Source organism: Sus scrofa, chromosome 3 (assembly GCF_000003025.6).
Source record: "Sus scrofa isolate TJ Tabasco breed Duroc chromosome 3, Sscrofa11.1, whole genome shotgun sequence".
Classification (NCBI taxonomy): domain Eukaryota; kingdom Metazoa; phylum Chordata; class Mammalia; order Artiodactyla; family Suidae; genus Sus; species Sus scrofa.
The window spans coordinates 45,000,393-45,026,111 of NC_010445.4; the positions used below are offsets into that span (position 1 = coordinate 45,000,393).

General features: G+C 48.9%; 1 long non-coding RNA gene across 9 annotated transcripts in view; it reads left to right on the plus strand.

Moving 5' to 3' along the window:
- LOC106509733 overlaps positions 1–25,719 on the plus strand; it is a 283,958-nt gene that overhangs the window by 173,902 nt on the left and 84,337 nt on the right. For 2 of the 9 annotated variants that reach the window (XR_002342498.1, XR_002342495.1), the window contains exon 5: positions 23,593–23,740. The exons of 3 other annotated variants lie outside the window; for them this stretch is intronic. This is a non-coding gene — a long non-coding RNA (uncharacterized LOC106509733). Of the gene's footprint in view, positions 1–7,488; positions 8,209–14,263; positions 14,443–23,592 lie in introns of those variants that run through there. 4 more of the 9 variants (XR_002342494.1, XR_002342492.1, XR_002342502.1 and 1 more) reach the window with 4 other exon arrangements.

Below are 25,719 nucleotides of genomic sequence, written 5' to 3' on the forward strand. Positions count from 1 at the left end.
AAAAACATAAATACGAAGTTTTAGGAAGTTCAAGGCACCTTGAATCTAGGTTAGGCACCCCTGGATGCTTTAACCCCTGGCCCATATGCATAACTCCCCACTTCCACACTGAACTTTCTAGTAGCCAGTGTATAAGGAGCCCTCCTTAGGAAGGGTCTTTCTTGAGCCTGACCTACTTTTTTGAGAACCTAATGAAAGCTGTGGATTTTTCCTTATCTAATGCACTTATCCTAATACATCTAAAGTTTAGCCTTCATTTTCAGAAGTTTCACACTCTTCCTTAGCTTATTCATAGCATTCTGCTCTGCTCTCTTATGACATTCCATTAATTCTGGGTCTAAGCACCTTCCCCATGCTCCAGTCAGGCTGGTTCCTCTTCCACGGGGTCTCCTCAAACCCCCACTGGAAATCCTCCCCCTTTCCTGGGTGTCCACACCCATTCTGCGGCTCTTTACCCTGTGACACCCCAGAGGTCAATGTTATGGGTTCCCAGGACCTCTTGCCCTGGCATCTGGATATACAGTCAACATTTCATTTCTGATTTCATTCCATTTTGAATGGGGCTCCTAGACTGAAGGTTGAGGCTCTCTTCCTCAAGACCCTAGACACTTGGGTCTCTCTCACCCAAATTAAAGCAGGTTGAGCAGAATGCAACTTGGTTGGATTTATGTTTGCTTATTTGGTCGGAAACAGAATAGAACTAGAAGAGCAACTTAAAAAACTTAGTGTGAGGAGACGCCAGAAAGAGGGAAAGATGTTAATCTATGAAGGTGGTGGCCAAGAAGGTATCTTATGGATATCAAGGACAACAAGAAGGCTATCCATAGCACATACGGGGATTTGCTTACCAACATTGAAAATTCTGAAATTAAAGGGGTCTGCAAAAGCGGAAAGAGAGAGCCCCTTCTATTGGCTTTAACATGATTGTGTAATGGGGAAGGGAAACATATGGCTGTCATTATCCTGAGAGGTTATGTAAGTCAGACACAGAGAGGTTCAAGAAGGGTTTAGAGATTGCCGAAAGAAATTCGAGAAGACCTAAATGAATGGAAAGACATTCTGTATTTATGGGTAGAAAGACTTAATATTGTCAAGATGTCAATACTACTCAAAGCAATCTACAGATCCAGGGCAATCCTCATCAACATTTCAACAGCCTTTTTCACAGAAATGAAAAAGCCTATTCTCAAATTAATGTGGAATCTCAAGGGGCCTGAATATCCCAGAAAGTCCTGAAAAAGAAAAACATAGAGAATTTATGCTTTCTCATTTCCACACTTATTACAAAACTGCAGGAATACAAGCAGTGTGGTATGGTATAAGAAAAGACATAGAGGTCAATGGAATAGAATCAAGAATCCAGAAATAGGGAGTTCCCATCGCAGCGCAGCAGAAACAAATCTGAGTAGCATCCATGAGGATGCAGGTTTGATCCCTGGCCTAGCTCAGGAGGTTAAGGATCTGACATTGGCATGAGCTGTGGTGTAGGTTGCAGATGTGGCTCAGATCCTGTGTTGCTGTAGCTGTAGTGTAGGCTGGCAGCTACAGCTCTGATTCAACCCCTAGCCCGGGAATCTCCATATGCTGTGGGTGCAGCCCTAAAAAGCAAAAAAAAGAGAGAGAGAGAGAAAAAGAAAGAAAGAAAGAAAGAAAGAAAGAAAGAAAGAAAGAAAGAAAGAAAGAAAGAAAGCCCATACATCCATACATCTTTGGTCAGTTGAATTTTTGGCAAGAGTGGCAAGTCCACTCAGTGAGAAAGAGTCTCATCAACGAATGGCCCTGGGACAACTGGGCTTCCACATGCAAAAGGAGGAAGTTGAACCTTTACCTCATACAATATGCAAAAATTAAGGCAGAATGAATCAATGACCTTAATATAAAAGCGAAAGCCATAAAACTCTAAAAGAGAACAAGAGTAAATCTTCCTGATGCTATATTTGGCAATGGGTTCTTAGATTTAACACCAAATGCATAAGCAACAAAAGAACAAAATAGTTCAATCAGACTTCTTTAACATTAAAAAATTTGTGCATCAAAAGACATTATCAAGGAAGTCAAAAGAATTTATAGAATGGGAGAAAATATTTGAAAATCATATGTCTGCTAAAGACTTGATATCCAGAATATATAAACTACTCCTACAGCTCCACAACAAACACCTGAATTAAAAATATGCAAAGGGCTTGAATAGACATTTCTCCGAGGAAGATATACAATTGACCCATAAGCACATGAAAAGATGCTCAACATCATTCATTATTAGGCAAATGCAAATCAAAAGCACAATGACATACTACTTCATACCCACAGAGATGGCAATAACCATAAAAATAATAATAATAAAAGGAGACAATGTGGTGAAATGAAACGTCTTATGCATTGCCGATGGGATTCTAAAATGATGCAGCTGCTCCAGGAAAAGAGTTTGATAGTTCCTCAGAAATCTAAAGATAGAGTTACCTATGACTCAGCAATTCCACTCCTAGGTGTAGAACCCAAAGAATTGAAAACAGGGGCTTACCCAGATACCTGCATGCCAGTGTTCATTGCAGCGTGTTCACAAGAGCTAAAAGGTGGAAACAAGCCAAGTGTTCACCAACAAGAGACTAATGTGTGGTGGATACTTAACGATGAAATACGATTCAGCCTTAAAAAAGGATGACTTTCTGATCCATATTGAAACTTGAATGACCCTTAAAAACTGGGCTCATTAAAGTGAGCCAGACACCAAAGGATGGATATTATAGGATGCCACATAGACGAGGTACCTGGAATAGGAAAAGTCATAGAGAGAGAAAGTAGAATAATGGTTCTCAGGGGTTGGAGGAAGGGAAACTGGGAGGTATGGATTAAGGGTACAGAGTTTCTGTTTGAATTGATGAAAAGTTTTGGAAATAGTAGTGATGGCTGCATAACACTGAATGCTACTGAGTGGTACACTGGTTTAAAAAGCCAGGTCACAGGCTCAGATCCCACATTGCTGTGGCTGTGGCTGGCAGCTGTAGCTTCAATTCAACCCCTAGCCTGGGAACTTCCATATGCTGCAGTGTGGCCCTTAAAAAAAAAAAAAAAAAAAAAAAAAAAGCAAGATATTTTCATAAATAGCCATGTTTGGAGAAATGTGTTTCTCATCATCAGTCTTCAAGAAGCTGGAGGGAAGAACCACCAGCCTTTGCAGTGGCCTTTGTCCTGGTTCATCCCTCTTGTCTCAGCTATGAGGGCCCCCTTGGGGTCCACATGACTAGGTTGAGGGTGAGCTTTGGGCTCTGTAGGGACATGTCCTGGGAGGGCCAACAGATGGACTGATTGCAGACATCCCGGAGGCCAAAGGGAATGGCTTGTGCATTTCTGGCAAATCCAGGGCTGCTGGCCACTGGGGTGTTTTGGAGCATCAGATGTTTCCCAGGTAGGAAAGGTCCTCTGGGCATAAAATGTCCCCTCTTTGAGAGGAAGAACAACCACAAAGGAAACTATATTTTATTAATTTACTAATGAGAAAGAAACACACACACACCCAGGCTCTTCCCAAAGGCAGATCTCAGTTTCAGACAGGAACAAAGATTACCCTCTCCAGAGCTTCTTATCTGGTTCCCCTGAGGACATGGACATCCAGGTTACTGTCATGAACCTTGTGGAGTCTTAAGGCCGCTCACCGCAAGCTGGGCAGTGTCCCCAGCAGGATCAGTGAGGATCCCATCACTGCTAGACAGAGACTCCAGCCAGCTCAGATGAGAGAACACAAGGGCTGGTGATGAGGAACTCGGAATTTGGGAAGGGGACCCGGGCTGCTCTAGAGGGCTGGGAAAGCAAGAGGCACAAGCCTTGCCTCATGGAAGAGACTCTCCTGGGTCCCTGTTGGACTGCTGACACTGTGTCCCTGCTCCACTCTGGCAGAGGCCACACACTTTGTGAGGACCCATTTAGGTCACACACTCCTCTGAGTGGCCAAGGGCGGGGAGAGAAAGGAATTTGCTTCTGAGACTCCTGTGGTGGAGGGTGATACCTATTATATTCTCTCATGGGCACCAAACACAATCAGAGGCAGTGGTCATATCCCCGAAAGGAGATGGTTGGGGGGCAACAGGAAACAGGACTGGACTGGAACAGCCCCAAATGCAATATGTATATTAAATCCCCAATTCCCTCTGAACTGGGGATCAAGGGTCGGGACCCACTCGAGGCTCTCTAAATGTTTCCTCCCTAGGATCCTCAAGGTATCCTTGTGCATCTGGAGTAGCCAGTGTCTGCTGGAACATTCGTGGGTTTTTCACTTTGGCAGAGCAGTCTAAGCTCCCTCTGCTTTCCCAGAAAAAAAAATGCCTGGCTCTCGAAATCTCGGCACCACAGGCCCCAGGTCCTCCCTGCCAAGGGCAAGGCTAAGGCTGAGCCAGGTCAGTGCTTCCCCAGGGCAGAGGCATGGAGGGGAGGGACCCCTGGGCAGAGACTGTGAAAGTCTGGTGATGTCACCCCCTTCTCCTGGTGTAGCTGACCACTGGGACATAAAAATGACTCTCCTGAAGTGAGTGACAGGTGTGACTTGTTCCTGGTCTCAGCAACCTGTGCTGGGCTGGTGCCAGGTCAAAGGCAGGGCAGGAGGCCAGGGGAGGGGTCAGCACCCGTGGCAGAAAGGGGCACTTGGTGCCCTGGGGGGTGGGGTCTTGGGCCGTATTTGCCCACAGTAGGGTGAGGTCAGTCACACCGAAAGAGCTCCAGAGAAGGGGTCAGATCAGGAGAAGAAAAGGAAATAGGCTGACCCCATGCCAGGTTTGTCACCCAGGAAACGTGCCAAGCCTCTGATGGTCCCTGATGGGCCAATAAGAATGGGGCAAAGCACTGCCCTCCTCCAGGGCAGGGCACTTGGCAGGTGAGCAAAAGATCCAGGGTTCAAGCCCCAGCCCCTCTTGGTCAGACAGAACAGCAACTGGGATGGGTGGGGGTGTATGGACAGTGTTGGGACTTGGGAGGAAGATGAATTTTCTCAGAGGAGGGACAGGCCTTCCTGGGAACCAGGAATTGAGGGGGGTACTGTCACCCCAGGGGAAAATGGCCTCAGCTTCCCAAGTCTCTGTCTCTCCCCTCCTGCAGTGATTGACTGTCATAGCTTCGAAGTGACATTTGAACTTTGACCGCATGACACAGCCAGGTTTCACCTCCGCGACCCTTGCAAAAGTAACCAGAATTCAATGCTGGTTCAAACCTTGGTGTGCATATATCAGGCAGAAGGGTGGCCCTCAGTGTTATCACATGGGAAGGAGATTTTGTGCACGTGGGGAGGTGTGGGCCTCAGGGATGGGTTTCTTAAAAAGCCCTGAGTGCTTGAGTCAGGATGCCACCCCTTCCCCTCCAGACTTCCGAGGCACAGTCCCCTGTCCCCCAGCTCTGGTCCATGGAGGCTGGCAGGGAATGTTGGCCAGAGGGACCGAGGAAGGGGGCCTGCTGCCCCCCTGCCATCACCCGAGTCTGGATCAGACCATCCTGGGCTGGTCCCCTGCAGAGGCACTCGCTACAATTCATGGAATGTTTTACCATGGTTTCCAACCTGTTTCATGTTCATGTTTTCTCTCTTGCCCTGTTCCTCTCTTTCCTCACTAATATTTGAAATCCTGCAAAGATGAAGTCAGGTTAGATTAAAGTTCAGTTCGTATTTCCTCTCTTGCCTTCTCAATTCACTGTCTGAAGGAAGAACTGGTTTAGAATGAAAGCACTGCTATGGTAGCTCCTAAAAAGAATTTTGTACATATCCTGTTCTGGGGACCCTGCCACATTCTTTCTGAGAATCACATCAGGGCAAAAAAAGTTCAGGGACCAGACCCATTAGTAGATGAGGAAATGGAGGTTCAGAAAGATGAGGTGTGCAAGCCAGGGCCACACAGCTGAAAACAGCAACGCGGGGAAGTGAACCTGCAGTGTTGGACCCCCAACCCATGCCCTTTGTCCCTTAGATGTAATGTCACCATCTCCCTCCAACCCCCACCCTCGACCCTGGTAGGCTCTCTCATTAGGAAAGATTTTTCAAGTTAGAAATCTCAGTCTTACTGGGGAGATACTTAACTGTCCCCCTCCGCTCCTGCCCACAGTAACTTAATTATATCCTGTTAGTGGCGAATCTCCCAGCATTATAACCCAGCGCTCTGCTGGCATCAGATAAATGCATCGCCTTTAGGACAATCCTCCAAAGAGGATTAGGGTTAGTTTACCTGGTTCTCAGCTGGCTAATCATTAAAAAGTGTGAACCCCAGATATTTATTTGCTGTGTTTCTGTTGAGGAGTGCTCTTTGGAGCAGGATGGGGAGAAGGAGAAACATCTAGAAAGTTAACCCGGAAACCCAGGACTGCATTATAAATTTCAGGATGAAGTAACAAGGGGAAAATCATTTCTGATGTCTGCCAAGGTTAGGAATGGAGCAGTATCCAGTTTTGACTCTCTTTAACGTCGGGAGAGTGTTGGCCTGTCCTCAGGATTTAGGGTGCAGCCTCGCTGTGGCCAGTTTGGGGTTTTAATCACTAATAAAGCTCCAGCTTGTTCAGAATGAGCTGCTTTACTGACCAAAAGAGGCTTCTGGTGAAAGGGGCCATTCCTTCTTTGCACCCAGCCAGCAGCCATGGTCCGCTTGGGTGCTGAGTTCTTCCAGACTAGCCCAGGCACTCACCCTACCCAAACCAGGTCAAAATTGGGAATTAAAGTTTCCACTTCCTCATGCTACCGACAAAGTTGAATAAAGATAACAATGAAACTATAATGATGATGATGATGATGATAATAATAATGATGATGATAATAAGAACATAAAACAACCCACCAGCATCCAAATTTCTAGGTGGGAACAGTGCTTAAGAGAAACAGGCCTTTCTAACTGGAGAAGGGGGGTGAGGTAATGCATTGAGCACCAGGTCTCAGAGGACAGACCCCAGCTCTATCCAGTTCGTTGTCGTGCTTTGAGATCCAGGCCCCCAGGAGCTTCTTCTCGTGGGGCTCAAAGGACTCGGGGACCCAGGAGCACTTTGGGTTTCCCTGGGGTGGGGATGAGTACTCATTCCAAACTCCTGCTCTGCTGAGGACAGCCCAGAGCAGCCTGCAGGGAGGCTGGCGGTGGCAGAGGGAAGCAGGGCAGGTGCCAGCCCAGCATGAACCACTTCCATGCTGGCACTGATGGGGAAGAGAAGACTTGCTCGAGGGGTCCCACATCCTTCCCGTTGCACCCCAAACTTGACTGCTGCTCCTCTCAGCTGCTTATAGGAGGCAGTGACAACCTATAATCCTGGGGACCTTGGAAAGACCTTTAGTCCCCTTCCTTTGACCTTGTGAAGGTGGGTGCTGCCTCCCCTACCCCAGTCCCAAGTACCCTCTATCCCCCAAGCCCCAGTTGCTGCTCCATGGCCTTCAGCCCACACCATCTCGGGGACCTGAAGTAGAAAACTCACTTTTTTTTTCCCTGTCTGGGTGCCGCTCAGATAATTTTTAATACCTTCCTTTTTGCTCTTCATCAGCTTCAGATGTATCAAGATGTCCGGAGGGGAGAACTGATTTAACTCTCTGATTAGAAGGAATACTCTTGGCTTAAGCCTCACTCATTTTGAAATCCTGACATTCGCGAAGAAAATCACTCAAGCTCTCTTGTTACTTCCTGTGCTTAATTAAGTGGCTCTGCAGGTGACTCAAGCCTTTTATTTTTCAGAATGACATCAGACTTATTTTCCATTTTAATAGCCCGGTTACTTCATTGATTTTTTTTTAAATCCGATTTCACTTTCTAGTGCAATTTTTTTTATCTGTTAGGTTCCTGCCCCCCTCCATCCCAGGAAATACTAACTCCCTTAGTGGCTAAACTCCAGTTGTTACAAATGCCTCCAGTTTTGTTTTGTTTTGTTGTTTTTTTGGAGCCCGGGGTCCAACATCAGAATTTGAAGAAGAAATTAGAGGTATAATTTGAGGAAGGGCTTACAGGTGTAATTCTTATTTGCTAACTACCTAATTTCACAAAGCGTTGGGGCTATGAATGTAATTCACTCTCTGCAGCTATCCCTAAGAGGGGACTCTTAGTCTTGGAGCTGGCATCTGAGTCCTTGGAAGAAGCCACATCTGGGGAGTCCCACTGTGGCTCAACGGTAAAGAACCCAACAAGTACCCATGAAGATGCGGGTTTGATCCCCAGCCTCACTCAGTGGGTTAAGGATCTAGAATTGCTCTGAGCTGTGGTGTAGATCGCAGACGCGGCTTGGATCTGGTGTGGCTGTGGCTGTGGTGTAGGCTGGTGGCTACAGCTCTGATTCACCCCTAGCTTGGGAACCTCCATATGCCTCAGGCGCAGCCCTAAAAAGACCAAAAAAAAAAAAAAAAAAAAAAAGAAGAAGAAGAAGAAGAAGCAGCAGCAGCCACATCTGGCTCTCAGAGCCCTTCGTGCCCACAGGACCCTCTCCACTCTTGTCACTTGCCCTTCTCTGTTGGAAGAAGAGGATTTCAAACTCAGACACTTGACTGCAGCTTCTTCAATATTTATCAGGCGGCCATGTGATATTTACGAATCTGGAGGTGAAGTGTCATTGCTGTTGGGCAAACTCTGTAGTTTGATGGAGACATGAGAATTACACAGAATTATAACACAGTTTGGACTGAGGGCCTTATAAAAAAGCAGGTACCCAAGGTTTTTCAGGGCACAGGGCATTCATTGTTTAACTTCTCTTTGGGGTTTTGCTTGTTTGATGCTTGGGTGAGCTGGGGGGGGATTTCATTTTCTGCCTGTGCTGAGGGGTTTTCCTCCTCTGAATCTTCACGCCCTGCTTCAGTTTCCCAAAAGGAGCCATTCTGGGGAGAGCAGGGAGTGGTTGCTCCTGGCCCTGCTCATTCGTCAGTGGTTGTGTGAGGGACAGATGCAGAGACCGGCTCACTGCTTCCTCCCAATAGGAAGAGATCTGGATGCGAGAAGGTGAATTTTGTACTGCCGGAAGCTCTTCCTCCCCAAGACTCAGTCACAGCTAGAGAACGTCCCAGGCAGGGCTCAGCTCCCTGCAGGATTTATCTTCTTTTTTTTTTTTTTTTTTCTTTTCTTTTTGTTTTTTTCTCTAAGAAATTTAGTGTATCAAAACTATGGAGATTTTAGATAATGTCAAAGAGATGTACAGATTTTATTTTTAAGAACTGGGACAAGAAGTTACGAGTAAAACTAATGTCATCTCGCTCTTTGTCAAGTCCTTCCTGAATGTTTTGACCTCATGCATTAATGAGTACCAGTCCATATTTATGACAAAGTGTACAAAAAGAATTCTTAACTCTACAGACTTTGCTTTAAGAATATAAAATATGTGAATTTCTCCATCATGTTTGCCTCTTAAGAGCAAGAATATTTGTTTGTTTATTAGTTTTTAGGACTGCACCTGCGGCATATGGAAGTTCCTAGGCTAGGGGTCGAATCAGAGCTGCAGCTGCTGCTGCTGGCCGACATCACAGCCACAGCAATGCGGGATCAGAGCCTTGTCTGTGACCTACATCACAGCTCACAGCAACGCCAGATCCTTAAACCACTGAGCAAGGCCAGGGATTGAACCTGCATCCCCATAGATGCTAGTTGGGCTCCTTACCACTGAGTCATGACGGTAACTCCAAAGAGTATTAACAGAAGTTCGCTATGCTAGTGGTTCCTCTGGTACTTGTGCAGGTCTCTGGGGCTGCAAGTGCATCTTCCAGCACATGTTGCCAAACTCAACATGTCGGGATGTGAATGACACATTTTTTTTTTTTCAATCCAGGAGGAGTCAAAGATATAATGCATGCAGTAGGCACTCATTCACTATGAGTTTTCTTCCTTTTTAAAAATTTGCAGGAGTTCCTGTTATTGCTCAGTGGAAACAAATCCGATGTGTATCCATGAGGATGTGGGTTCATCGATCTCCAGCCTTGCTCAGTGGGTTAAGGATCCGGCCTTGCCGTGAACTGTGGTGTAGGTTGCAGATGAGGCTCGGATCCTCTGTTGCTGTGGCTGTGGCGCAGGCTGGCAACTACACCTCTGATTTGACCCCTAGCCTGGGAACCCCCATATGCTGCAGGTGCAACCCTAGAAAACAAAAAAGTAAAACTAAAAATTTGCATAATGATAATTGGAGGAAATTGATTGGCCACACAAATGAAAGACTACACCCTCTAATGTGTCTTTTCCCCCTGAAAAGACATGCTTGCTGTCTACCTTCTTGCTCTTAGAATGTCCTGCTTCCTCCAAAGGACTGAGATTTACTAATATCCCCGTTTGAAGTAAAGCAGCAGCATGATGAAATAGATCATGGCTTTCCCTTCAAAATGTTCTTTCCAACCTACTGACTATCATCCAAACTTGTCCTAGGCACAGGGTGGGGACACACACTGATGGATGTGGTGGGTGAATGAGAGACGAGTCCAGACTTTAGGGTGTGGGTGAGATAAGAGCTCCCCAAATTGCTGTGGGCTCTCACAGCTTCCCACAACCTGGCTCCAAGCTTCCACTGGGTTAGTTCCATGTGTGATGGTCCTCCAGATTTCTCAGGTCCTCGAATCCAGAGACAAGCCCCAGCTGATGTGCCACAGAATGTCAGTCTTAACATTTGTGGATAGAACAGACTTTACTGAGTGGAGGGGTGGGTGCCGGCTCACAGAAAATATTCAATAAATATTTAGAGGAGGGAGTCATCGCTCCCAGTTAAACATTAGTGTAGACACGTTTGTCCTTCGGAGCCTTCAGTCCCCCACCCCTAAGGATCTTACTCTTCACCCTGCGTTACAGCCCTCCCACCCCTGCTAATAACCAGGGCAACCTGGGTTTACTCCTCATCCTCTCCATTACCCCCTCCCCTCTCCTAGTCCCGCCCACCAGGACTGGTGCGCTCAACCATGCCTTTGCTCCACCCCAGATCCTCTGGGGAGGTGGTAGTTCTGCCCCATATCCTTGTCCCCAGGAGATGGGGAGGATGGAGGAGAGGCAGGAGGGGATGGGAGAGGGGGTTTTCTCAGGACATGAGCTGCCTCACCCTGTCCCCTTGGGCCTCATGCCCGGGTTTCCCTGCCAGAGTTGATGTTTTGGCAGAACGGGCTGCCTCTTGGCCCAGTTCCCGGGACACTAGGTAAACAGGTTGTTATCAGGGATATTGAGGCCGGCCTCTGATGCAGACGCTCTGCCTCATCTGACCTTCTGCTAGGGCTTCTGCCTCCTGGGGCCTCATGGCCCTTTCTTCACACGGCTGGGCTTGTGCTGGCTCCTCACTTTCTCAGAACTGAACATGTTGTTTAGAGACCATACGGCGTAAGTTGTACAACTTAGAAAGAAAAGCAAGAAAGGCTGACATAGAAGGCAGGAGGGTCATTACCTCCAGTGGTGGGAAGGAGGAAGAAGCTGTGTGGGGGACCACAGGACTCCTCTGTAAGATGCTGTCATTTCTTTTCTTTTTCTAAACCATTTAAAAAAATTGAAGGATAGGGTCATTTACAACGTTGTGTTTCAGGTGTCCAGCAAAACGATTCAATTCTACGTATACTTATGTCCATTCTTTTTCAGATTCTTTTCCATTGTAGTTCATTATAAGATACTGAATATAGTTCCCTGGGCTATAGGTCCTTGTTGTTTATCTCATTTATATATAGTGGTGGGTATCTGCTAACCCTAAACTCCCAGTTTATCCCCACTCCTACCCCCTTTCCCCTTTGGTAACCATAGGTTTGTTTTCTGTGCCTGTGAGTCTATTTCTCTTTTGTAAATAAGTTCATTTATATCTTTTTTTTTTTTTTTTTTTTTTTTTTTTTTGTGCCACATCTGTGCCTTATGCCACAGCTGCAGCTGCTGGCCATAGCCATAGCCACAGCAACTCAGGATCCAAGCTGAGTCTGCAACCTACACCACAGCTGATGGCAATGCTGGATTGTTAACCCACTGAGTGAAGCCAGGGATCAAACCCGCATCCTCATGGATACTAATCAATTTCGTTACCTCTGAGCCACAATGGGGATTCCTCATTTATATCAATTTTTAAGATTTCACATATGAGTAATAGCATATGGTATTTGCCTTTCTCTGTCTGACTTAACTTCACTTAGTATAAGCTCTAGGCCCATCCATGTTGCTGCAGGTGGCATGATTTCATTCTTTTTTATGGCTGACTAGTATTCCAGTGTATGTCCGTGTGTGTGTGTGTGTGTGTGTGTGTGTGTGTGTGTGTGTCTGTATGTATAAATATATGAGACACATTTTCTTTTCCATTCCTCTGTTGATGGACACTTAGATTGCTTTCGTGTCTTGGGTATTGTAAATCGTGCTGCTATGAACGCTGGGGTGAAAATGCTGTAGTTTTTTTTTTTATCCTTGAGTATAGATCCTCAAGGCTTTATTTTATGATGATGCTTTAAATGGCTCACATGTGTTTTATGCACTCTTCTGTTTGTGAGATACATTTCACAACACATCCGCGTGATACATTTCACAATAAACATGGCTTTTAAGGGGCACTCCTGCCACAACTACCTCCCCTGCCATCTCTCCAAGGCCAGACAGGACCCACATCTGCCACTGTTGTCACCCTCCCTGCCTTCCACACTGACCCCTAGCCACATCCTGTCCTGGCCACTGTCACATGGCAGCTTTCTAGTCACCCCACTGTCTTCTCCCCTCCCCACCAGTTCAGCACAATACGGAAATTATAAAAAAGGAGGTGTCGGTCGCAGAGACCTCCACTTCCCATTGGAATTCACCTCCACCCTGGTTCCCTCCCAGGCTGGTGAGTCTGTTGAGGAAGGCGTTGACACTTTCTAGAGCCCGCAGGGGGACGAGGGACCCATCCAGGAAGAACCTGAAGTTTGGAATCAGGCAGCTCCACCCCTAGTGGGTGGCACACAGTACACATGACTCTAATTCCTCCCCCCCACCTCCCCCAGGCATCTTAAAGCTCCGCCAGGACCCAGACCCCTGCTGTTCTTGCACCTGACCTTCCAAGTCACCCACTGCACACCATTCCCTGCTCAGGAGCTCCCTGGCCTTGCCTTTGCCCTGCCTGTGAACTCCGTGACCTTTCCTTGACAGTTGTGGAGTCTTTCTGCAAACTGATCAATACCAAGGGAAAATCTTAGTGAATGATAACCCAAACCACCACCTCCAGCTTCTCGGGACTGGGGCCAAGACCCTCTCATGGCCCTTTGGACCCTAAAGCTGCTATTGATCCCACTGACCAGACAAGCGCTTCCCCTTTGAAGTGTGTGTCTACCAGGTGGACGTATTGAACCAAAACCAACGTGTGGATGAGTGTGATGGGGACACCAATATTTGTTGGTTGCCGCCAATGCTTAGCTTGGCAAAGGTGGGAGGACCTTTGAACTGGAAAAACTCGCCTATGTGTCTGCAGATCCTTAAGGAGGATCCATATGCAGTTAGGATGGGGTAGGAGCCAGGCTCAGACTTGCTCTCCCAAACCATCCCGTTCCATCCATGGGATACAGCCCAGAGTGGATGCCTCAGATGGGCTACATACACACCCTCCTTGCCTTGGCCCCTGACCCTGTGTACTCTTGGGCAAGTTGAGTAGCCTGTCTGAGCCTTCATTTCTCTGCTTCACAAGATTGATGAGGCTTAAACAAGACTGTTGAGGTCACCCACCAACCCAGGTCGTGGCACTTCGCTGGTTGCCAGGCTGTGCCAGTCTCTTCCTCCCTCTTTCTTTCCTCTGTGCTCCAAGGGGCACTTACCTCTCTGTGTGAAGGAATATTAGGTTACTCTGAGGCAGCCAGGATTGGCCAGCATCTCCCCTGTTCCCAGAAGCCAGTAGTCCCTGGCACAAAGCCCATTCTAGTCCCCAGTCAGGGGACTCCCCTGTCCTCAGAAGCCCTACCCCAGGAAAATATGCTACCCACCATCCTGGCCTCATGCAAAGAGCCCAAACTGAGGTCTGAAACCACAGCAGCCAGGAGAGCCAGGGGGCCACCCACCCTGAACCTTCATTGTGCAGAGGCAGAAAGAGACCAGAAAGGGCAGCAGATCTGCCCAGGGTTGCCCAGCTTGTCAGCGTCAGGACCCAGGATAGAATCCACAGAGCTTGATCTTTTTGCCTCTGCCCTGTGCTTTCCTTCCAAATATCCTTACGGTTGGTTTTTGCTCCCTTCCCTTGGGAAGTTATTTCCCTATGGAAGCAATGAATGTCTTCATAGGAATCTCTGAAGACAAGCCAGGTAAATTTTATTTTATTTAATTAATTAATTAATTAATTAATTTTTAGCCTTTCATGGCATTGACATTTATTGTTAATCCATATTCTCTTACAGATAAATGTAATCATCCTTATTATGCAGATATGAAGTGTACAGACCCACACATTCAGAAATGGCTTCCTTCACAACACAACATTAAGAATGTACACTCAGGAGTTCCCGTCTTGGCTCAGTGGAAACAAATCCAACTAGGAACAATAAGGTTGTGGGCTTGATCCCTGGCCTCGTTCAGTGGGCCAAGGGTCCGGTGCTGCCACAAGCTGTAGTGTAGGTCGAAGATGAGGCTCAGATCTGGCGTTGCTGTGGCTCTGGTGCAGGCCCATAGCCACAGCTCCGATTAGACCCCTAGCCCGGGAACCTCCATATGCCGCATGTGTAGCCCTAAAAGGAAAAAAAAAAAGGATGCCATCCCAGTGCTGGGGGTTGGGAGAGGGGCAGCCCTGTCATGCCCAGGGGAAACGTGGGTCTCTGTGCACCCACCTTCCCTTCCCGCTGAGAAAAGTCTCACAGGTTCCATGATTCGGTCACGGGTTTGTACAAAGTTTGAGAGGACAGAGGAAGAGTGGTAAGAGGTGAAATGAGGACCTTAGGGGCCATGTCATCAAGGGCCCAGGACGGGTGGGGATTTGGGTTTTCTGTGATGTGTATCAGGACACCCCTGAAGGGTCTGAGGATGAGGTCACAGGGCCCGACTGGCATTTTGTAAAGGGCACCCCGGCTACTGTGCCGATGGGAGGGAGAAGAGGGGCCATTGATGGAAGGAGAGGAGACGCTTATAGAGGCTGCTGACAGGTGGTGCCTGTGGCTCACCAGAGATGTGGCTGTGACAAGCAACAGGCTCCTCCAGCCTCAGTTTCCTCTATGTGACAGGGGACACTTGGGGCTCCCAGGACTGCTGTGGGGATTGTAGCATCACAAGGGGCCTAGCACCTTGCTTGGGACCGGCGACCCTGCCCTTCTTGCCATGAGCCCTCCCTCTTGCTTTAACTAGGAATTCCTCAGGACCCAGGAAACTCAGACTTTAGGCATTTTGGTTTTCTTTTCTGTTTTTTTTGTTTGTTTGTTTGTTTGTTTTTTTCCTTCTTTTTAGGGCCGTACCCTATGGAAGAATCAGAGCTGCAGCTGCCTGCCTATGCCACAGCCACAGAAACATCAGATGCAAGCCACATCTGCGACCTACACCACAGCTCATGGTAACGCCAGATCTTTAACCCAGTGAGTGAGGCCAGGGATCAAACCCGCAACCTCATGGATATTAGTCAAGTTCTTAAGCCGCTGAGCCACGACAGGAATTCTTCCTTTTCTGTTTTAAGGTGGAGAGACGTTCTTAATTTTAACATGGTTTGTGCCTTTTGTGTCATGCTCCTAAGTCCGTTCTTCTCCACCATGAGATCAGGAATATGTTCCTCTTATGGTTGGAAAGTGTTATTTTTACACTCAGGTCTTTAATCCATCTGGGATTTGGGTCTGACTGTGTGAAGCCCAGCTCCCCACTGCCTGGCAGTGTGACTTTGAGCATCTCAGGACCCCCTTGTCCCACCTGACAGATGAGAGGCCAGGTTGGGTCATCCCTGAAGCTTCTTCCTAACCTGCCGTTGTGAGGCCTCGGTCCCCCTCACATCACCCTGTGACCAGAGTGATGCTCCAGCCAGCATGAGAGTAAAATCATTGCACTGATTTCCACGTGCCCTGCAAAGACACAGCCGTGTTTGCACGGGATTGGCTGCCCTCCCGCTTCTCTGTCTTTTTCTCCTTCACAAACAAAACAGAGCACTTCAAGGCAGGTTTCCCAAGGCCTCCTTCCTGGCCAGAACTTGGCTTTAAATCATTCCTCTTTAACATTTTACTTTTAACGAGACTGCACATACCCGGCCAAGGATAGGAGGAGAAACCTTCGTCACTAGAATTGTTATTAAAACCAGATATTCCACTACATGGGCATTTCTGGAAACTCCAATCTGCAGGACTTTTAGGATTCTGTTAAAAAATCTTCCCAACTTGCCCTGAAGGAGGCTCTGAGAGATGCCACTGCTTTGCTAGTGACTCATTACCTTGGTGGAAACACGTCTCTGATAGTGAGTGGCTGGTGATAAAAAACATACACACAAGTAATAACCCAGTTTCCAGGAGTTCCCACTGTGGCCCAGTGGGTTAAGAATCCAACTAGTATCCATGAGGATGTGGGTTCGATCCCTGGCCTCGCTCAGTGGGTTAAGAATCCGACATTACCGCAAGCTGTGGCATAGGTTGAGGATGTGGCTTGGATCTGGCGTTGCTGCGGCTAAGGTGTAGGCCGGCAGCTGCAGCTTCAATTCAACCCCTAGCCTGGGAACTCCCATATGCCATGGATACTGTCCTAAAAAGACCAAAACAAAGAAATAAACAAACCCAGTTTCCAGTTTTCACCCCGATTGCTGCAACAAAACGGAGGGTGCAAGACTGTGTCAGACCAGTTTGCTGGGGATGATGCAGCCCTGTGGTGACCACTCATGGGAGGGATCCCTGAAGACCCTACAGAGGAGGGAGGACCTGATGGGAAGAAGCTGATGCTCTCAGGGGCCCCAGGGATGGTGCAGGTAAGGAAACTCAGCCCGAGCTCATGCAAGGAAAAAGGTATGCACGTGATCATGATGCAGAAGCAGGGCGGGGAAGGTTTTAAGGGACTCAAGGGTTGAGAAGGAGACTGGGAGGGAGTCTGGAAAGAAAGCCTTCTACCTATTGGGCCCCAGGTTCTTCCAAGGCAGAGACCAGCAGATCTCCCTTCCAAGTGGGAAATTCCTCTGGAGAAGGAATCTGATAATCTGATTGTCTTAAGGTCTGGGATGGTAAAATATTTTGTCAATTGGACTGGGCTGTGGGGTGCCCAGATGTTTGGTCAAACACTATTCTAAATCAGGGGTTTCTCAGAGGGTGTTTTGAAAGAGTTCAGTGTTTAAATCAATAGACTGAGGAAAGCAGATTGCTCTCCCTTGTGTGGGTGGGCACCATCTAATCAACTGAAGGCCTGCTTAGCACACAAAGGCTGATGCTCCCACAAGTAGGAGGGCACTCCTCCTGCTTGACTGTCCGCTTGGACTTTGGTCTTTTCCTGTCTTCAGAGTAGAGCTGAAGCATAAGTCTGCCTGAGGCCTGCTGGCTTTCACACTGGGACAGACACTGTAAATGCTCTGGTGGTCAGGATTTCAGACTTGGATTGGGGCTACAGTTTTGGATCTCCTGGGTCCCCGGTTGACTGATTGCAGTTCTTGAGACTTGTCAGCTTCCACAATTACGTGAGTCAGTTCCTTGTAGTAAATCACTGTGTGTGTGTGTGTGTGTGTGTGTCCTCTTGGTTCTGTTTTTTTGGAGAACATGACAAAGGCAAGGTCTCCTGCTACCTGAGGCCCACCTCTGTGATGAGGAGGTGGTTCCTAGATAAGGGGACATTGTGAGTTGGGCAGACACCCAAAGGGGTATACAGTGGCCATTTCACACCAGGAGCAGCGGGAGGCCCCCTCTTCTGCTGTTCCAGGATCGTGTTGCCCATATAGCCACATAACCGTATGTGTGTGAGTGTATCCAGTCTCTGCCTCCACAGGACCAGTGGTTCAGCTTGGGCACAGCCCTTAGGCTTTTATATACATTGAACTCATTCAAGGCTGAATGATGCTCAAGGGTGGCTTCTGAATGAATGGGGACTGAGGTGGCCATCAGCACACAGAGCAGGAGGACCCCAAGCCACCCTGAATAGTGGTGATGAAAAGGGCCTGCAGGCAGATACTCCTGTCCCCAGGACACACATGGAGGCCACACCATCTGCCTTTGCTTTAAGTTAAAGCACTGAGGTGTCCCCAGAACCTCCAGGCAGGTTCTGCAGGGTCAGGAAGGAGCTACCCAATGAGACAGTGCAAGACTCCAGGGCAGGCTTCCTCCAAGCCCAGCATTTGGGCTTTGTGTTGCTATTTTCAACTGTTTTTGAGACTTGTAGAAACCAAAAGGGCCTCACTAAGGCTGTGATGTTCTCTTTCACGCAAGACTGACCTGCGGGATGAGTGACACCAGCCCAACCCCAGGGCCGCCTCTGGCAGCCATGGGCATGGCCCAGCGGGCCGTGGCTTACCTGGCACGGCTCCAGATGGCAGCCTCACCTCTGCTCCCTTATGTCCAGAACTCCTTGTTCAGAGCCCAGAACCATCCAAACCACAGTGGAAGGAGGTGTCGGCAGGAAACAAGCAGACACTGGCCACTAGCCCTGCCTGTCCCCCCAAAGGCAGTACCAGTAGGCCCTGCCCCAGGCCCTGGTGAGCCACTTCCACCCCCCGGCCCGGTGCCTACTTCCTTTGGGCCTCTCCTGCATTCTGTTTCTTCTTAATGGGAGTCCTTCTCCTTCTCCCATCAGTGTGTCTCCATCTTCATTGAATCGCTTCATGATATCGGCTGTGGTGTGGACCCTGGCGGCACTGGGTCCTGCTTTTTCGTCTCTGATCTCATGGTTCTGGATGTCCTCGGACGCCAGTGTTGCATAGAAACAGAACTTTGAAGCCTGGAGGCCATCTGGTGATCTCTGTGTGCCTCCCTTGACAAAGGTGGAAAGCTCTAGAGGCATCCAGCAGTGAGAGGGCCAGACACTTAGGGGACCGGCACCTCCTCTCCAGGGTCCTCTCCCACGTTAACTGCCTCTCACTAAGCAGCACCTCGGTCCTACTCCCAGCACTGCCTTGATCACAAGATCATGCACATGATCACACCATCTGCACAGGAGTGAACAGTGTCCCTTTAAATCCATGTTTACCCGGAGTCTCAGAATGTGACCTGGTTTAGTAATAGGGTCTTTGCAGATGTAACTAGCTAAGGGGAAGTCATACTGAGTGGGGGTGCCCTTGCGCAATGATTGATGTCTTCATGAGAAGAGGAAACAGACCCAGGGGGACACACACACACATGCACACGGCCACGTGAAGACAGAAGCAGAGGTTGGATGCAGCCACAAGCCAAGCACTACTGACCACAACCAGAAGCTAGAAGAGGCAGAGCAGGAGGCTCCCCTTGGAGCTTCAGAGAGGGCATGGCCTTGCCAACACCTTGTTTCAGCTCCCAGAAATAAGCTGAAAGTAAATTTCTATTGTATTACTCAGTTTTTGGTTACTTGTGCAGCAGTGTTAGGAAACAATTCATATATTCACGTGCTGCCAGCTTGTTTCATGGATGCTTCTTCCTTACTGGTCTCCTTTCTTTTTATAGCCACACCCACAGCATATGGAGGTTCCCAGGAGAATTGGAGGAGCCACAGCTACAGCAATGCAGGATCCAAGCTGCCTCTGCGACCTACACCGCAGTTCATGGCAACGTCAGATCCTTAACCTTCTGAGTGAGGCCAGGGATCAAATCCACATCTTCACCAACGCTATGTCAGGTTCTTAACTTGCTGAGCCACAACAGGAACTCCTACTTTTCTCCTTTAAATCTCCTTCTAAACCTCTCCCAGCTGCCCGGAGTGGACATCGTTGGCCAGAAGACTCTCAGAATCTCCCCTAGTGACCAAGCTGAAGTCCATTTACTGATAGCTGAAGATGAGTGTCAAATCCATGTCTGTTCTGCATATGAAATTCTTCTCTTAGTCATGTCCCAACTGGGTGTTTCTTGGACCCTGCTGGATATGGTAATTGGCACAATGGGGGCAGGTGGTGTACGCTTGAGTTTATTTTGAAAGTCATAGATTAATTTTAATGAGATTTGAAAAAAAGTGAAAGTCCCACATTAGATCCACCATTTCATAGACAGTGTTGTTTAGGACAAAGCTAACTAAAAAAAGACTTAAAGTTGATCCGAAGAAAATTATTACATAAATGTGGCATGTGATTTGCCAAGTGTGAGCAGTTCCAGGGTGGAAAGAATAGTGTGCTTTTGCAGTCTGACAGTTTCGAGTTCAAATTCTTTTTCCTACCAGTGCTGGGACTCAGTGACAATTGATGAATCTCTGAACCTCAGCTTTCTCTTCTGTGTAATGGGAACACAAGGCCTAAACTGGAGGCTTTGCTCTGAAAGACTAGGACAAAGGATGGCTGAGAATGTGCTTGGCACATGGGATGCTCAGAAAATGAGATGGTTCTCTACAAGCTCTGCCGTGAGCCCCCCGTGAGGCCCCCTGCAGCGTCCCCAAGGCTCCGACCTATGGTCCATGCCACTCCCATCCTTTCCCGTCCCCACCAGAATCCTGTGTGCATCTTGAGAAGCAGCAGGCTTGTCCTGGTGAGAAGCAGAGGCCTTGTCATGTTGCCTGGGCAACCAGAGGAAGGTGCACAGGCACCTGGTGATGAAAGATAGCTCCCTTTACTCCTAACTCCTGGGCCACCTTCAGACCTGGAGCCATCACTCTGAAACCATCCTGTCACTGTGGGGGGCTCTGGGATGAAGGCATCTCGGGTCACCCTGGGGGTGAGCAGGACAGAGAGATGCCTGTTGCACTATGAGGGCTTGCTGGAGCATGCTTTCTGGAGAAGTCTGGAAAGAAGGCAGGTAGGCCTCTTGCCTAGACAATGTTGGAAATATCCTCCTGTGGACATCAGCCCATGAGGAAGGGCTCATCCAGAGGCCCCAGTGTAGTGTCTGCAGGGCCACCAACTTGTCCCTGTTGCAGTATATCAGAGTTTCTCCCTCCCAGAGCTGTAGGGAGCCCGGTCTTGTTGCCATCTTGCCCCAACACTTTCCAGATCCCCAGACCCACCAGGATCTAAGTTCAAGATCTCTTCCAAATGTAAATACTGTGCCCTAGACACTAGGCTTGGGGAGTACCTGTTCAAATAATACTATCATTAACATTATGGGTTTCATTTGATGTATTTGTGAACTTTGGGTCAGGCAAATATCTGATATTAATTTGATATTAATTAAGATTTATTTTGGAGTTCCAGTTGTGGTTCAGCAGCTTAAGGACCTGACATAGTGTTTATGAGGACACCAGTTCAATCCCTGGCCTCACTCTGTGGGTTAAGGACCTGGCATTACCGTGTGCTGTGGTGCAGGTCGCAGATGTAGCTCAGATCTGGTGTTGCTGTGGCTGTGCCGTAGGCCAGCAGCTGCAGGTCTGATTCAACCCTTAGGCTGGGAATTTTCATAGGCCACACCTGTGGCCCTAAAAAGAAAAAAAGATTTATTTTATTGTGGTAAAATGTACACACAATAAAATTTACAATTTTAACTTGTTTCAAGGGTATAGTTCATACTATGATTTCTGGGCCTTCCCTTCGTGGCTGCTCAGTGGTTAACAAACCCGACTAGGATCCATGAGGATGTGAGTTTGATCCCTGTCCTTGCTCAGTGGGTTAAGGATCCAGCGTTGCTATGAGCTGTGGCATAGGTCACTGACACGGCTCAGATCCTGTGTTGCTATGGCTGTGGTGTAGGCCAGTGGCTACAGCTCTGATTTGACCCTTAGCCTGGGAACCTCCACATGCTGCATGTGCAACCTTTAAAAAAAAAAAAAAGAAAAAAAAAGGCCTATGATTTCTAACTGACTTTATTCTGCTGACACTGAGTGAGGCTTGGGTAGGTTGGCAAACTTCACCTCTGCTCACAGGGCTATGGAGTAGCTAGATGTGGACTTGAACCCAGGCTGCCTGATCTCAGAGCTGCACTTATATGGACAATGGGAACCAGAGGAAGAAGAAAAAGAAGAACAATGAATATTTATGGAGCCTTCCTAGGTGCCAGGTGTTGTTCTAAGTACTTTAAATATCATGCGCATGTATAACCTCATAGACCCTCATATACACACAAATAAATCTCATTATTATAAATAAATCTCATGTATATACCTCTGCCCTCATATATAATTTATTTATATTATTATATATAATTCTGTGTATATACGCATGGGTGTGCATATAGCTATGTCTGTGTACATACAGAAAAACTCATTTAATCCTTAGATCAACTCTGTGAAGTAGGTCCTATTTTACACATGAGGAAACAGGTCCGATGAGCTGAGCTGCTCAAGGTCACATGTCGGGTCAGAGGAGCTGGGACTCTAGCCCAGACTCTTTGGCCCAGGGCTGGTGTCACAGCCCCGCCCAGGCCATGCTCTGCCATGGGCTGAGGTGGGTGTGTGGAAAGCCTCCCCTGAGTGCCTGCCACGGCACCCCCTCCAAAGAGGGAGGCAGAGAGCCTGCCTACACTGGGCTACGTACATGCCTCCGTCCCTCCCACCTCTTGGGAAGTGTGGGCAAACCATTCCTGGCCTGGGCTGGGCCTGGGGCTGGGCCAGGGCACAGGGGGTTGGTGGGGGTGGAGGCACCGGGCAGGGTGTGTCCTGGCTCCTGGAGGCCTGGAAAGGCAGCCTGTGGCTGTGAGTCTTGCAGAGGGAACAGCCCTTGAGGCCTGACCCTATGACCCTCAGCTCACCCCCCAGGTGTCTCCTCAAAGCGGGGCCCTCATGTACATCAGGAACCAGCTAGGGGAGTTCCTACTGTGGCTCAGTGATTAACAAACCCAACTAGCATCCATGAGGACTCAGGTTTGATCCTCGCTCAGTGGGTTAAGGAGCTGGTGTTGCTATGAGCTTCGGTGTAGGTCGCAGAGTGGCTAGGATCCCATGTTGCTGTGGCTGTAGTGTAGGCTGGCAGCTGCAGCTCTGATTCGACCCCTAGCCTGGGAACCTCCGTATGCTGTGGGTGCAGCCCTAAAAAGACAAAAAAAAAAAAAAAGAAAAAAAGAAAGGAAAACAAAAAAAGGAACCAGCTAAACCCTTGAAGACAGGGTGGGTAGCTCGGGCTGGGAAGCGGGGTGGGGGATCCTCCATCGTCCTCAGGTGCTTCGAGAAGATTCTGGATCCCACAGCCCCTGGACTGAGGAAGCAGGAGGTGAGCAGGGCCTGGCCTGGCATGGGTCTCCCTGCAGCACCCGCCTGGAGCAGTGCTGTCTCTGCAAGCTGGCGGCTGCCTGTGGCTGTGCATCTGGGGGCGGGGGGCGGGGGCGGGGGCAGGGCAGGTTTCTGGAGAGGCTGCTTCTCTGAAAGGCCCATAGCTGTAACCTTTCAGCTGCATCAGCACAGGAGGTTTCTGGCTTTGTGTATTTATTTTCTGGCTCTGGCTCTTGGCCTGCATCTCTGTTCACCAGAAGAGCTGGAGCCCTGGGCTCCCAGCAACGTGTATCCAACAGCGCTCAGGAAAATGAAATTACAGCCCAGGAGCTGCGCACTTGCACTGGCAGCTTGCTCCGGTGGGACGAACAGCTAACATGAGGGGACCCTCCTGTGTATTGATCACCTGCCTCTCCCCGCCCCGAATACAACGTGGCAATCATTTAGGGGGTTTTACGCTGCTTTTACAAAAATCGTTTGTCTTAATTGGGCCCTCTGAGAGGACTGTACTTAGGTGACACTCTTCTTTGTTCCTTTCAATATACAGCAAGGTGCAGGAGGCGCGGAGGTTCTGCCTTTTCTTCTCTGGTGCTCGAGACACCCCTGGTTCATACCCTGCAAAGCCCTTGGCCTTGAAGATGGCCCTCCTTGCTCTGCAGCTGAGAGGGAAGAGATGGGCGTGAACACAGAGCTGGGTGAGGCCTGCCTCTGCTCCCCCATAGCCAGGCTCCAGGCCTAGAGCAGAGAGAGGGGCTGGAAGACCCTAACCTTGGCCTTGTCAGCCATGCGGGGCTGGCTGTTCTCCAGGGCCATGAGAAAGCAAAGGGGGCTCCACGCCCCCCGTTGACAAAGGATGAGTGACCTTGGCCAGGAAACTGGACACCTTTGCTGCAGAACCATCCATCGGATGTTTGCAGGCTGGTAGGGCAGGCATAAGGCAAGCACAGAGCCCGAGAGGCTGCCCACAGGGGGAACCTGGTTCCAGGTCTCTGAGTCCCGGCTCTCTCAGAAAGGTGTGCACTACAGGCAGGGGTGGCCATGGCCAAGCTCAGAACATCTGCTCACTTGGGCCTGCTGGCCTCTTGTGATGTCAGTGGAGAAGCAGGCTGGCCTCCAGCTAATGGTCAGGGAGTGAGGGCTCCCCAATCAGCCACAAGCCCGAGGCTTCCAGAAAGTGACCCAGAGAGAGGAGCCTGGCTCCACTCACCTATCACCACTGCTGCACTGACACACCCTCAGGTCCTGGCTCGTCAGTGAATTTAACTGTGTGACCTTGGGCAGGTCACCCAACCGCTCTGTGCTGCAGTCCCCCTATCTTGTAAAATGGGAGTGATACCTGCCTAACAGGGTTGTTGTGGGTCTTAATTAGACATAACATCTGCAAAGCATCTAAGCTTCTTGACATTTATGTGTGCACACAGGCGTGCACATTCACACACATTCTCGGGTGCACACACATCCAGAGACACATCCTCTATACACATGTGAGCACACACATTTACACACATATTCACACACAGACACATACACACACTTGCACATTCACATGTACAGACACCCCCATTCACATAGACCTTCACACGTGTTCACACACATGCACAGTCACACACACACCTAAGAAACTCACTCATGTACACACTCGTACATGCAGACACACAGTCACATGTAAACATACATACACATATAGATACTTAGACTTATACACACAAGTACAGGTGCACACAGACACTCGCACTCATATACTCACACAGACACACAGACACACACTCATTAACAGGGCCTGGCTGATACACAGGGTTGGCCTTACTTAAAAAAATAAAAAGAAACAGGCCTTTGTCCATCATCCTCTCTGTTCCCCTCAGGCACCAAGGGGTGTGACTCAGGATAGCCTTAGAGTGGCAGAGTCCTCAGGCAGGGGATTTCTGGGTAGGGCTCAGCGATGCCGAGCTGCCCAGTTGTATTTGGTGGCATCAGACCCCTGGTGTCCTCTGACCATGCGCATCCCTCTGCGTGAGGTGGACCCTGCGGCCTGCAGAACAGAACAGTGAGATATTGGATCCAACAGTGCCAGCCTGGAACCATGTCTTGAGCTCCCAGCCTCAGGACCCAGCAGTGGGAGCCGTGGACCACTGCTCTGGAGTCTGCAGCAGGTGGGGTGACCCGTGCCCACCCCTGGGCCCCCAGGCTGCTGTGCAAGGCAGGTTCCTGCTGAACCTCCTGGGCACAGGTGCTCTGTTCCCCCCTCTCATGCTAAGTCCTAATGAGGCACCAGGATGGCCCAGCCTCAGCCAGGGTCTTCCTTGTGGCTAGAGGTGCCAGCGGTGGGGGGGGGGGGGGTCACCAGAAAAGGCATAAGCAAAAGCAGTAACCTCCACTCCATCCCTGGTCATCCTTTCCCGGGGGTCAGCCTCCAGCTGTGCTGGGGACCTCCTCCCTCCCTCATTCCCTCCCCCTCTTCCCACCCCCAGTGTTCAATTCTGATCCTTTTCCACACAGAGCAGAAGATCTTCATTCCCAGGTCCCTCTGGGCTCCAGGCCTGGCTCTTCATGCCCCCAAAGGCATTAAGATGCCTGGCTGAACAAAAGGACCCTAGTCTCCCACCTTAGCTCTTAAAAATAATAAAAATACAGATGCTTATAATCAAATGGCTTTTCTTATTGTTTTGCTTCATTT